We start from the raw sequence: 12,213 nt of genomic DNA on the forward strand, positions 1-12,213 counted from the left end.
ATCTTTAAGCGCCTCTGCCCGGAGACGCCATGTCGGGATCCTTGCTCTCGGGGGGCAATATTGCCAGCCAAGAACCAGGGGCGAGTGGTCCGAAAGGACACTCGTCTTATATTCTGCCTGCGTAATCTCTGTTGTTACCTCCGACGTAGCAAAGACATAGGGCAAATCGCATGGTATGGAAACAACGGTGGCGGTAAACCCGCCGCCACCGTTGTTTCCATACCGGGCGATCACAACTCCTGCAGGCTGTTGGGGGTCCTGACCCCCCTTTGAGCTATCATGCTGCAACATTTGGTGCTGTGGGCTTAGAAAATCCAAGATGGCCAAAAAGCCCACATGTGCGCCAAAATCCAGGAGAACCACGCAGTTTGTGCACACTAAAATGGTTGCCTAACTTGCCACCCACCAGTGCGAGCAGGATGGGCCGGGGTGCCATGAGTGAAATGTGTGCCAAAGGAAAAAACGCACTTTAAAATCACCTTTTGTTTCTCTGAATGCCAGCTCAAAATGCCTATTTTCAAACATTGCAACACATCCAAAAATCTCACTGAACACCAGCGGACATCTGGCAGAATGAAGTATGTGTGCATACTAAATCTGGGAAGATGAAGAGCCCAAAACAATGTTCATAACAAAACTGGCTGAGCTATGCATGTCAGCAGCCCAACTGAAACTGGATTAAAACCACCAAAATCGAAATGTTTAAATTAACTGAGTGACCTACTTTTGAGTGTCACATAGTTTGTAACTGTTAAAATGTCATAGTTTTGAACTTAGAATCAGCATTCTAGCTGCATGTGTAAAAATTGTTAGTTTTATTTGAATGCAGAAAACTGGGTAACTAGAAGTGACATTAGCTGGGGCCTGGCTTAAGGAACTGAATTCTGCCTGACATCTACCCCCACAGGAGTTAAAACCTGCTCAGCCACTCTTCCCCTTGCCAAAAGGAGTTGTCACCTCTCTGATTAGATTAGGGGTGGAGCAGCTACAGGGAGTTGAACAAAGGCCTGTCCTGGGCCCAGGCAGATGGTTTATTAGGGTGGTCGTAAATGGCTTCCTTTTGAACAATGGGCCTTCCAGGACCCAGGCAGATGGTTTATTGGGGGAGTCGTAAAATAGCTTCCTCTTGGCAGAAGCTGGGAGGGGCAGGGTCTCTGAGCTTGGCAGAAACTGGATAAACTGGTTTCTACACCATGTGACCTGGGAAGACACACCCCTGTTGGCCAGAATATGATTTTAAGAAAGATGTATAACTCATGGTGCAGACTTGTCAAAATTAGCTAAATGATACCATAATTCTTGTGATTTTTCTGTGCACGTTTTAAGACGCGTTGGGAATTTGTGTGATGTTCTGGGGCAAAACCCTGCTATTTATGGATACTACAGACTCTGTGTTTAAGCTAGAGACATGGGAATTTACTGGAGTATGTAAGGACAGGCTGTGTATATGTGTATAATTTTTAATGAAAAACCAATAGTGCAAAACCAGTTAAAAAACGCAAAATGTTGCCGTTTCTGAATGCAAGCTCTTAGAAACAGAGTTTGAACAGAGTATACCTCATGTGATCCGTGATGGGTGCATGTAATTTCAAACCACTGTGTATCTATGAAATATGTCTTTAGGTCAAATATAGATTTGTGTGTAATTTGACAGGGGAGTGTCCTTTCTGCAAGCCATTAAATGACATCATTCTGACACACAATCCTGTTCTCCAGTGAGAACGCAAAGAATTCTCCAACCTATCAGAACTCTGAAGGGGTTGGGCCTAGAAAGCTAGCCTCTCCACTCACTTTCAAAACACATAAAAAGAGACTGCTGGGACAGGTAGAGACATTCAATTCCATTTGCTGCGGAGCATGCTGACCGACGACTTCACATCCAGAGATCCTACACTTAGACTTCCAAGCTAAACAGAGACTACAGAACTTTGAACCAAGAAGGCCCACTGCAGGGGCGTGGCCAGCGAGCACGGGATGAGGACGTGATTCCTCGGAGCTCCCGCGGCCGTCAGCCAAATCCTGGAGATATCCTGTTATTTGGGCACCACAACGGCGGAAATTATATCCAGGCGTAGCGGAACCTTGGACGCTCAGGTCGCTATACTACCGACCCGAACCGCAGCACCAGTCGGGCGCAATTGGTCCGGGAAGCCCGAGACGCCGACAACGGACAAGATGGCCGCCGGAGCAGCGGACTAGGAGAGGACGCGTAATACGGCGCCAACTGCAGGAGGCAGACACCCTGCCCCGCTGGTGCCTGGAGCAGCCACGCAAGACAACAGCAGAGAGCGGAGGGGAGAGACGGGCCCGTGGACTCCTGCCGGGCGGAACGAATCGTACAAGCGGGAGCTGCCTGCGATTGGGAAGGTAGGCGGTCCCCGCTGCTTGCGGCCAAATCCTGCCGTGTGCTTTCGGGCGCACACGAACCCGTCCCCCGCAGCCCCCGCGGATGCGCTTGGCCGCCGGAGCGGCAGACGAGGAGAGAACGCGTAACACGGCGCCAACTGAGGAAGGCAGACACCAGGCCCAGCTGGAGGGCGGAGGGGAGACACGAGCCCGGGGACCCCTGCCGGGCGGAACGAGTCGCACAGCGGGAGCTGCCCGCAAGTGGGAAGGTAGGCGGGCCCCGCTGCTAGCGGCCACATCCTGCTGGGTGCTTTCGGGCGCACATGAATCCGGCCCCCGCGGAGGCGTTGTCTCACCGGAGGCAGGCATGATTCCACACCCCGCCCCGCGTGATAGAGACTGAGCGGCTCCGGGGGGAGCGAGAAAGTTGTTGGAAGTTTGGGGCCCTGGGGAGCGGATTTGGGAGAGCGGTACCGCAGCGCCTGAAACGACGCACTAAGCCACAATACCAATGTGGTGTCCATCAATAAACACTACATGAGCAGCGATTGGAGTGCCTGCAGACCTGAGGTGACCTGAGGTTGGGTGCTTGAGACACAGTCTGCAGACTGACCTCTCAGCAGTGCCACAACTAGAGGCCAACAATCAAGCACACATTGCTGCAATAGAGAAGTAGAGTCCTTGCGGAGACACCACACGGAACACACAAGGAAAGGGGCGTATGGGGGGGGGAAAGGGGGGCAATCCCCAAGTGCGCAAACCAACCCACCCATCAACCGTTGGGCGCCAACATAGCCTACCAGCTCCGGAACGGGGTACCGTACCTACCCGCCCTACAAACCGTCTTAACAAACATACGTCGCAAAGCCTTATAAACAGTGCGTGAGTGGGGCCGACCTGCCGCGGTCCACTATATACCTTCAGATATGGGGAAGGATAAGGCAAGGGGCATGACAACGCAGAGCAAAATAGAGCAGTATACGACCCCCGCCCAAGCCCTCCCGCCGGAGCAATCCAGTACTAGCGCAACACCAGAAACAGAGGAGAACATTTCGCTGAAGGATGTCATGAACGCCATAGCAAGCTCGAGAACCTCCATGGAAAAGAAAATGGATGGCATCAGCGCAGAGGTGTCATTATTATGCCACGACCTCCAAAAACTCACAGCCCGTACTGGAGAAGCCGAAGGTCGAATATCTGAAACAGAGGACAACTTAAGAACAATGAACCAGCAAATGTCAGGAGCACTAGCCCGCCTCAAAGCATTGGAGGAAAGGGTGGAAGAGGGGGAGGGCAGGGCAAGACGAAACAACATTCGGATCCTCAGTCTGCCGGAAAAAACGGAAGGAGCAAGCATGGAATTGTTCCTAGAGCAATGGCTCGCGGACATCTTTGCCCCCAAGACCTTGTCGAACTTCTTCTCAATTGAACGGGCCCACCGAATGCCAACTGGCAGGCAAATCCCAGGTGCCCCACCCCGCACAGTGATCGCGAAACTCCTGAACTATAGAGACCGAGATGCAATACTCCAAATGGCCAGAACCAAGGGCACTATAACGTTCAACGGCTCCAAGATAGGTTTCTTCCCGGATTTCACTAGAGAAGTGCAAAGAGCTAGACAATCCTTTGGCCCTCTTAAAAAACGTCTCCAGACCCTCAACGTAAAATACGGACTCCTATTCCCGGCGCAGCTGAAAATATACTTTAATGGAACAACTGTGCACTTCACGGACCCAGCTGAGGCATGGAATTGGGCGGCAAGACACCTGGAGGGTGACTGGAGGCCAGACGGAAGGCAAGGTAACGGTAGGAATCGCCCGAGACGAGACAGGGTACCTCCTGAACTCCCGCAACACCAACCCCAGGCACAGCCAAACAGGGACAATGACTGAAATGGAGAACAAGGTACCCATTCGCAGTTACGCTTTAAGACCCGGCACCATGTTATTAGACCATGTTAACAGCGAATTAATTGTGAACCCGATGTCTGTATAACTGACGGCCCAGACCACGCAACCCCCACGGCCGGAACAAGGCAACTTAAGACTAAGTAGAGTTATACCACTTGAGGAATAGTTCTAGGTTGAGGAGTTGACTGTCCCTTGACAGTCGGTTGTATTGGTATGTTCGGGCGACAGGTACTTCAAGTTGGGGTGGAGTATAGGGTGGGGGATGAAAGGGAAAGTTTTAATGTTGCTTTGTTAGTCTGGATCCAAAGCATGTCCAACCACAGACCTAAGTGCAACCCTCTGCACATTACACCCTGCTGTACTATGTATTGGGACCATGTTCCCGACAGACACACCAAAGGGAGGCAGCTCTCCCGACTCAAGTATCCTGCGTGCCCTCTAACGGGAAGCTCTAGATGACACACCCACAAACATACCCACCCCCACCCGATCGCCCCAGGTCCCTTAAGCTGCTCAGTTGGAATGTGAAAGGAATGGGCTCTGGGATTAAAAGACGTCTGATTAAACAACTGTTGAATAGGCACTCTCCCGACTTGGCCCTTCTATCAGAGACGCACCTAGCGGGAACACACTGCACCCTTTTCCAGAGAACAAATTACAGGACCGCATTCCATGCAGGGTACACGATGGGATCCAGGGGCACCCTTATTCTTATACACAAGAGGCTCCCGTTCTCCCCACAAGTTGTGGAACTGGACCCACGGGGTCGCTATGTACTCATTCTAGGTTCACTCTGGGGTGAAACGCTGGCCATTGTGTCAATATATTCCCCACCCGGACTGGGCCAGGGATTCTTGGAGGATATCACCACTCTCCTAGGGAAACACCACCCAGATCGATGGGTCCTGGGGTGAGACTTTAACGATGTCATGTGCAATGCTATGGATCGTACCCATCTTAGAGGGCGTAACCCGGATGTTCCCACGAAACTCTCCAACTTTGTGTCCGCCCTAGGCCTCCGAGATGTGTGGCGCGAATTACACCCCCAAGATAGAGGCTACTCGTTCCACTCTGGAGCCCATGGCTCCCTCTCTAGACTTGATTACCTCCTGGTCCCGAACACAGACCTATACAGGGCAATATCCGCAGAATTCCTCCCTCGTGGAATCTCGGACCACTCCCCCCTATTGATTGAAATACGAACGCACTCTGTAACCCCCTCTAGAACGTGGAGGCTAAACAGCTACCACCTTGGCTTCCCAGAATTGGTAGACCGCCTTACGGAGGTGTCCGATGAATACTTTGACATAAATATACCAGCAGTGGATGACCCGGTGGTGGTGTGGGAGGCTTATAAAACGGTGCTGCGTGGGGAAATCATCTCCTGGGTAGCAAACAAACAGCGGGAGAGACTCCAAAAAATAGTAGAGGCAGAGGCTGAAATGGTCCAGGCCGAAAGCACGCATATTCTTGACCCTACCCCGCAGACTCAAGGGTCCCTCAAACTAACCACAGAAACCCTCAGAAATATCATGCTAGATAATGCCAGGCAGGCCCACTGGGACACCAGAGCGAGGATATACGAGCTGGGGGACAAGGCGGGCAAAATGCTGGCCTGGCTGGAGAGGAGGGAGGAGGGGAGACGTCATGTCAGGGAGATTGTTGCCCCGAGTGGTGTTGGATACCAGCCGGATGCTGAAATAGCAGAGGCATTCGCCCAGTTCTACGCGGAACTCTACCGAGTCCCGACAGCACCTTTCGACCCGACCCTACTGGATGAAATTACACTCCCAGCACTGACACCACAACAACGGGAGGAGCTAGAATCGGATCTCTCTGAATCCGAAATAGCCGAAGCCCTAGCGCAACTCCAAACAGGGAAAACACCGGGCCCTAATGGTTTCCCGGCCGAGACCTGGCAAAAACTTGGAGGGAATAAAATGGCGACCCCCCTTTACAGGATGTTGCTTGGCGCCCGCGACCAGGGCACCCTCCCACCTGACCTATGTAAAGCCACCATTGTGGTCATTCCCAAACCCGATAAGCCCCCGGAACAGTGTGCCTCTTATCGGCCTATCTCGTTAATTAACAGCGAAGCCAAGGTTCTTGCTAAGCTCCTTGCTAACCGGCTGCAATCAGTGATCCATACCTTGATCCACCCGGATCAATGTGGCTTTATGCCACACAAATCAACGCGTATGAACCTGCGCCGGCTCCATCTGGCGCTGGAGCGGGCCCCGATCATTGACACCCCTCTCGCCCTACTGGCAGTAGATTTTGAAAAGGCCTTCGACTCGGTTAGGTGGGACTGCCTTTGGGAAGTCATGAGGCGTATGGGGTTCGGAGACAGCTTCTTGAAATGGGTGAAATTACTCTACACTAACACTCGAGCGGAGGTCAGGGTGAATGGTTGGCCGTCCCGGTCCTTCCCGTTGGGAAAGGGCACGAGACAGGGCTGTCCCCTCTCTCCCCTTCTCTTTGCCCTGGCAATTGAACCTCTAGCCCTTTGGCTTCGCCAAGACGCTGCATGGACGGGGTTCAGATGGCCTGAAGGACATGAGGACCGCGTCTCCTTGTACGCAGATGACCTCCTGATTTACCTGGGGGACCCAGCTCGGTCCTGCCCCACGGTGACGCAGATGCTTACCCGTTTTGGTGACCTTAGTGGGCTTAAAATCAATTGGGGAAAATCAGTTCTCTTCCCGGTGAAAGGCAATGTGCAGGCTGACCCTCGGGAATGTCCGTACCGAACAGAACCGCAAGGTTTTCGATACTTGGGGATCTGGGTGACCACAAACCTGAGTGAATACACACTACACAATTTTCAACCGGTCCTTGACCGTTTTGTCAATGACGTCCACCACTGGAGACTTCTTCCTCTTACGCCCATGGGAAGAGCCGCACTCTTTAAGATGATGACTCTCCCAAGGTTTCTCTATGTCTTACAAAATGCCCCACTAAAGATCCCAGACTCCGACTTTAGGCGGGTTGAATCCCTTTTTCGGGAACTAATATGGGGGGGTGGTCAGCCGAGGATAGCGCTAACTACGCTCCAAAGATCGGTCTGGGAAGGTGGGATAGGAGCTCCACGCCTCCAAACATATTATTGGGCTGCACAGCTGGCAGTGGTCAACGACCTGCTTCATGGAGATAGGGAACTCCCCCACATCAAGGCCGAGGTTGCAGCCATGCACGATACCGACCCATGGCAACTGCTATACCAAACTCTTCCGAGACCCCTTCCACCAACGACCACGATTCATACTATTGTGGTTTGGAAACAGGCGCATAGATTCGTTGGGTGGGAAAATAGTGTAACTGTGGCACAACCCCTGTGGAGAAATTGTAACCTGCCCGAGATAAAGAAGCTTCAACCATGGCCCCGATGGGTAAGGGCTGGGATTCTGAGGGTTGGGGACATTCTTGAGGAGGGGGACATAGCCTCGTTTGAAACTATCCAGCAAAAATTCCAACTCCCGGGCACTGAGCGATACCACTATGTACAGCTGGCCCACGCCCTAAGAAACCACATACCTGCAGGCACCAATATCCCGGATTACACACCAATAGAGCGTAACATATTACCAGCTCTCATCCCCACCAAATGCACCTCCATCCTATATAATGCTATTACATCCTTTGCTACGCCAGAACTCACGACCCTGAAAGCTAAATGGGAGGTGGATGTAGGGGTGATAGATCCAGAAGACTGGATCCAAGTACTAATGCACCCAAGGGAGGTGGCCGTTTCTTCCAGGATTCGGCTGGTTCAATTAAAGATCCTGCACAGGGTCTATTACCCCAGGACGATACTATATAGATGGGAGAGAGCCTTGAACCCGAATTGTCTCCGCTGTGGGGATGAGGAGGGGACCTTCTTCCACATCCTGTGGGCATGCCCCCAAATCCGCACCTTCTGGAGTGAATGCTGTACTGTACTCGGCAATGTCTTGGCGTGCCGCATACCACTAGACCCGAAGATTCTCATTTTGGGTGTTCCGGATGAGATTGGACTTACTAAATGGGGCAAGCTGCTCCTGAACACAGCAGCGGGACTGATGAAGCGCAACATAGCGCAAAAATGGGGAGCCCCGGAGTCCCCAACGATGGAGCAATGGGCAACAGATATGAACATTTGTGCCACTATAGAGCACCGAGTATATACTGCCAGAGGATGCCCTACTAAGGCGGACAAGATATGGGGAAGGTGGGAAGAGAATGGACCCTAGAACCGGCTGGACCCTGTTGTGTGCAGTGAGGGGGATATGGTCGGATTGCACTAAAACCTGGGGTAATGTCATGGGTGATTGATACTTGATCTGTTAATGTTTGAATTTTGGAAGGACATGCTAATCCACAGAAGCTGTTGTTGTGTTGTTTTGAATGTAAAACAATAAAAAATGTTTTATTAAAAAAAAAGAAGGCCCACTGCAAGCAAAAGTATTTGTCAGCAGGCCCAAAAATCATTTGCAGACTATTCACAGCCGGACCCAGGTGTTGATTCTGGCCTGAAACCCTGTGCCAGAAAGATCCAGAAGCAGTGCTGTACCCAGAGAAAGCAGAGCAGTATCCAGAACCAGAGGCCAGAGATCCAGAGTGACCCAGACCGCTGTTAGCAGAACCAGAGAGCTGATCCAGATCACTGTGAAGTGCCGAGACCAGAACCGGAGTCCAGTCCAAAACCTGACCAGATCCGTGGCGAGGCCTAATTCAAAAATATATTGTGAGTACCTAGCAGAACTGTGCAGAACCAATCTCTTAGTTAAAATAATCTAATCCAAACTATTTTAATCTAACCAGAACTGCCTCCTAACTGTCACCTGTCATTTTCTAGCTGCAAGCTGTAACCTGTCGCTTTGAACTTTTAAAATTTCAAATCCGAAAAACAACCTTCACAAAATCGTTCATAACTCCGTAACCGTTTGGGCTAGGAACTTGGTTTAACTTTCCTCTGAAAGCTTAGAACCGACTTGCTACTCCTTATACTTTTGCCGTACTCACGATTCACTGACTTGCGAATTTTACCACGATTTGCGATTTGGTTAAAAATCCAGCCACGTGTAACCATCAGCAGACATCTCTTTCCTTGGTAAAAATTTGTTTGCCTCTTAATCACCATCTCTGAATCATTGCTAAAGTGAGCCTGAACTCATATTAACTAGATACCACTCACGCTGAACCTCCTGAAGGGAATTAAAAGTATTTTCAGCATATTTCTCGCTGCATTGTCACCATATTCAAAGCATTTTGCCTGTGTTTCAAAACTCCTATTGTTGTATAAGCTTGCTGGGGTGAACTGAATTACATTTGATTGCATTTCTAAGAACTGTGTGCTCTCCTCTTCATTTCCTTACATTGCATAAGGGGGGAGTGGATTGCCAGAGAAAAGTGATTACATTGTTTTGTTGAAATCATATCGAGTATTTTCTGTATTGCATTTTCATTCAACATTGCATCCATCTGAAACTAGATAAAGCATTCTCTACCACCTTATTCTTCTGTTCCTATTCCCAAGCGTGCTACCTCATCCTTTATACTACTCCTGGGTAATCAAATCAGTTTATTAGTAGAACATTACCCATTGTTGTTAACTGCTCATGTTCTGAAGTGTGATATTAATTATTAATTTATTATAAAGTGTGATGTATATATATATTGTTTACATTCTCAAATAAACCGTTTAAACTTGCAAAACAGAACTACTTCTTGGCTCAGTGGGGCCGGGGGGTTCCAAGAGAGGGGTGTTATATAGGGGTAGTCATCCAGAACTCATGAACTGGACATAAAGATATATCAATAAGGGTTTCCATTCAGTATCCCAAACTAGGCATTGATTTAGCTGTAGTGCTGGATTGAATCCTCTTAGAAAGTTGGGACTCGAGCCGGATGTTTGGGTTAGATCTATCACTTGTGCAGATTAATACAGTGTGCCAGCTGACCAGATACACATATCCGGTCGGATCACCACGCTGTGTTACGCTGTAAAGCACTCCTCAAAGGAACGCTCTAAGGAAAAGGTCTGTTTTGCAAAAATAAAATACAAACTTCTGTAAGTCAGGAAGGAACTCAAATTCCAGAAAGACGACCTTGGTATATATGAAAATAGCCAGAGAGCACTTCTTACATAAGCTATTTGTGAGAGGTGAGTGGACTAATCAGGACCAGACGGTCTGGTTGCAGGCAATCGCACCCCAGATCACTGAAACAGGGTCAGATACATGGAGAGACCAGGGTCCCTTACATGTGGCCCTGAGTGAACTATATATGTCCCCTAAGGCCAAGGATGAGCACAACAAGATTGCCAGGGTAGCGGCATATTTATATTTACATATGGGAGCCATGCAGGACAAATGTGCTGAAGGCCAAGATCTGGCGAGTAGGCAACTGCTGGCATTACAGAAGGCCCAATCTGATCTGGACTCTTCTGAGCAGAGGCTGCAGAGGAGCCAGGAGTCAGAAAATGATAGTAGGCAGTATATCATTAAAATAAAAGAGGACATGGATATACTGCAACAGGAAAAGGCTGACCAGGATACCAGAATTCTGGCCTTGCAGAAGGAACGCCAAGACAGTTTGGACTCCCTACTGCAGAGCCAGAAAAAGCTGGAGCAACAGATCAATTTCAACAGGGCATGCACAGAGCAGGTAGCCACCCTGCAAATCCAACTAGACAGAGAGAAAGAGGAGAGCAATAAACTGATCCTGAAAGACCTGGATACCCAAGCAGAGTTTGATCAGGAGCGCCAGAAAGCTGGTGCCTTCCAAAGGCAAAGGGACGACCTGACGGTACAGATGCAGACTCTTAGTCAGGAAAGGGACACCTTAGGCCAGGAAGTCTGCCACTTAAAAAGAAAAATGGAAGAAAATCACCTGGCCCTCCAGGGACTGGGTGACCTCCAAAAAGAACACCAGAACTTGTTAGAGCACACCAGGAGGGTGGAGGATGCTCTGGCAAGAAAGGAGCAGGCCAATAGGGACACAGCTCAGGAGGTAACCCTCCTGCAGCAGAGACTGGCCCAGTACTCCAGGACCAATCAGGAGGCACAGAGAGAAAATGAGGCTCTCTGTCAGCACAATGATAGGCTCCAACAACAGATAGCGATGCAGGAGCGACTGATAGAGTCTAGTAAGGCCTTAACTGAGGAACTGAAAGCGCAGGCCCTTGCATTGCAACAGGGAGCAGGGGCGGATAGAGACCAGGTTCGCTGGGAAAGGGAAACTCTTGAGCATAACCTCAGGAGCCCTAGTACCAGAGGCCTTTATCTCTCTCAGTCCCTGGACTCTGCCACCCCCATGTCCCCTGGCGCACATGAGCACCGGGCCACAGGGATGGCAGATTACTATCCAGCCAGAAGCATGGGGCTCATAGGCCAGTACCTCCCAGGAATGGATGGGCGGGCATCCGGGTATGGGCTCCCAAGCACAGTGCAATTTAGTGGGGAACCCCAGGAGAATAGGCCCATTAAGGGCATCCTGAAAACTTCTGCCCAGTTAGGTCAGTGGGGGGGGGGGGTACCCATCAAATCCTGGCAGCAAGGAGGAACCTGAAGACTCCTCTGAACGGCGCAGGACACAGAAGACCAGGCCCCCACATTCTGCCAGCCATTCCCAGGCTCGCAGAATCCGGGAAAACCTGGAAGATCAGACAGGAACCTCTGGGAGCAGTGCCTCTGAGTCAGTGGATGAATGGACCAGGGTTACCCGAACCAAAAAGGCCAATAAGGCAAAAAGGGCCTTGCTTAAGGACCCATTGAAACAGATTAAGGCAATCAGGAGTGTCATGACGCCTTATCATAAGAATGCCAAGTACTCTGTTTGGGAACACTTGGAGCTCTATGAGCAAATGATGGAGACTTTTCATTTGAAGGACAGCCAAAGCTGTATCCAATATGTAAAGTGGACATTCTCCCCAGAGTACTCCAGTTTCTTTGCGGGGCTGGAGGACCAAAATCATTCA

The 12,213-nt window shown here is 50.3% G+C and overlaps 1 protein-coding gene across 1 annotated transcript in view; it reads right to left on the reverse strand.

Moving 5' to 3' along the window:
- Nucleotides 1–12,213, reverse strand: part of KIF3A (kinesin family member 3A) — a 1,370,456-nt gene that overhangs the window by 329,260 nt on the left and 1,028,983 nt on the right. The gene's annotated exons all lie outside the window — the stretch shown is intronic.

The sequence above is a fragment of the Ambystoma mexicanum genome, chromosome 11, assembly GCF_040938575.1.
Source record: "Ambystoma mexicanum isolate Mex_15411 chromosome 11, UKY_AmexF1_1, whole genome shotgun sequence".
NCBI classification, from domain to species: Eukaryota; Metazoa; Chordata; class Amphibia; order Caudata; family Ambystomatidae; genus Ambystoma; species Ambystoma mexicanum.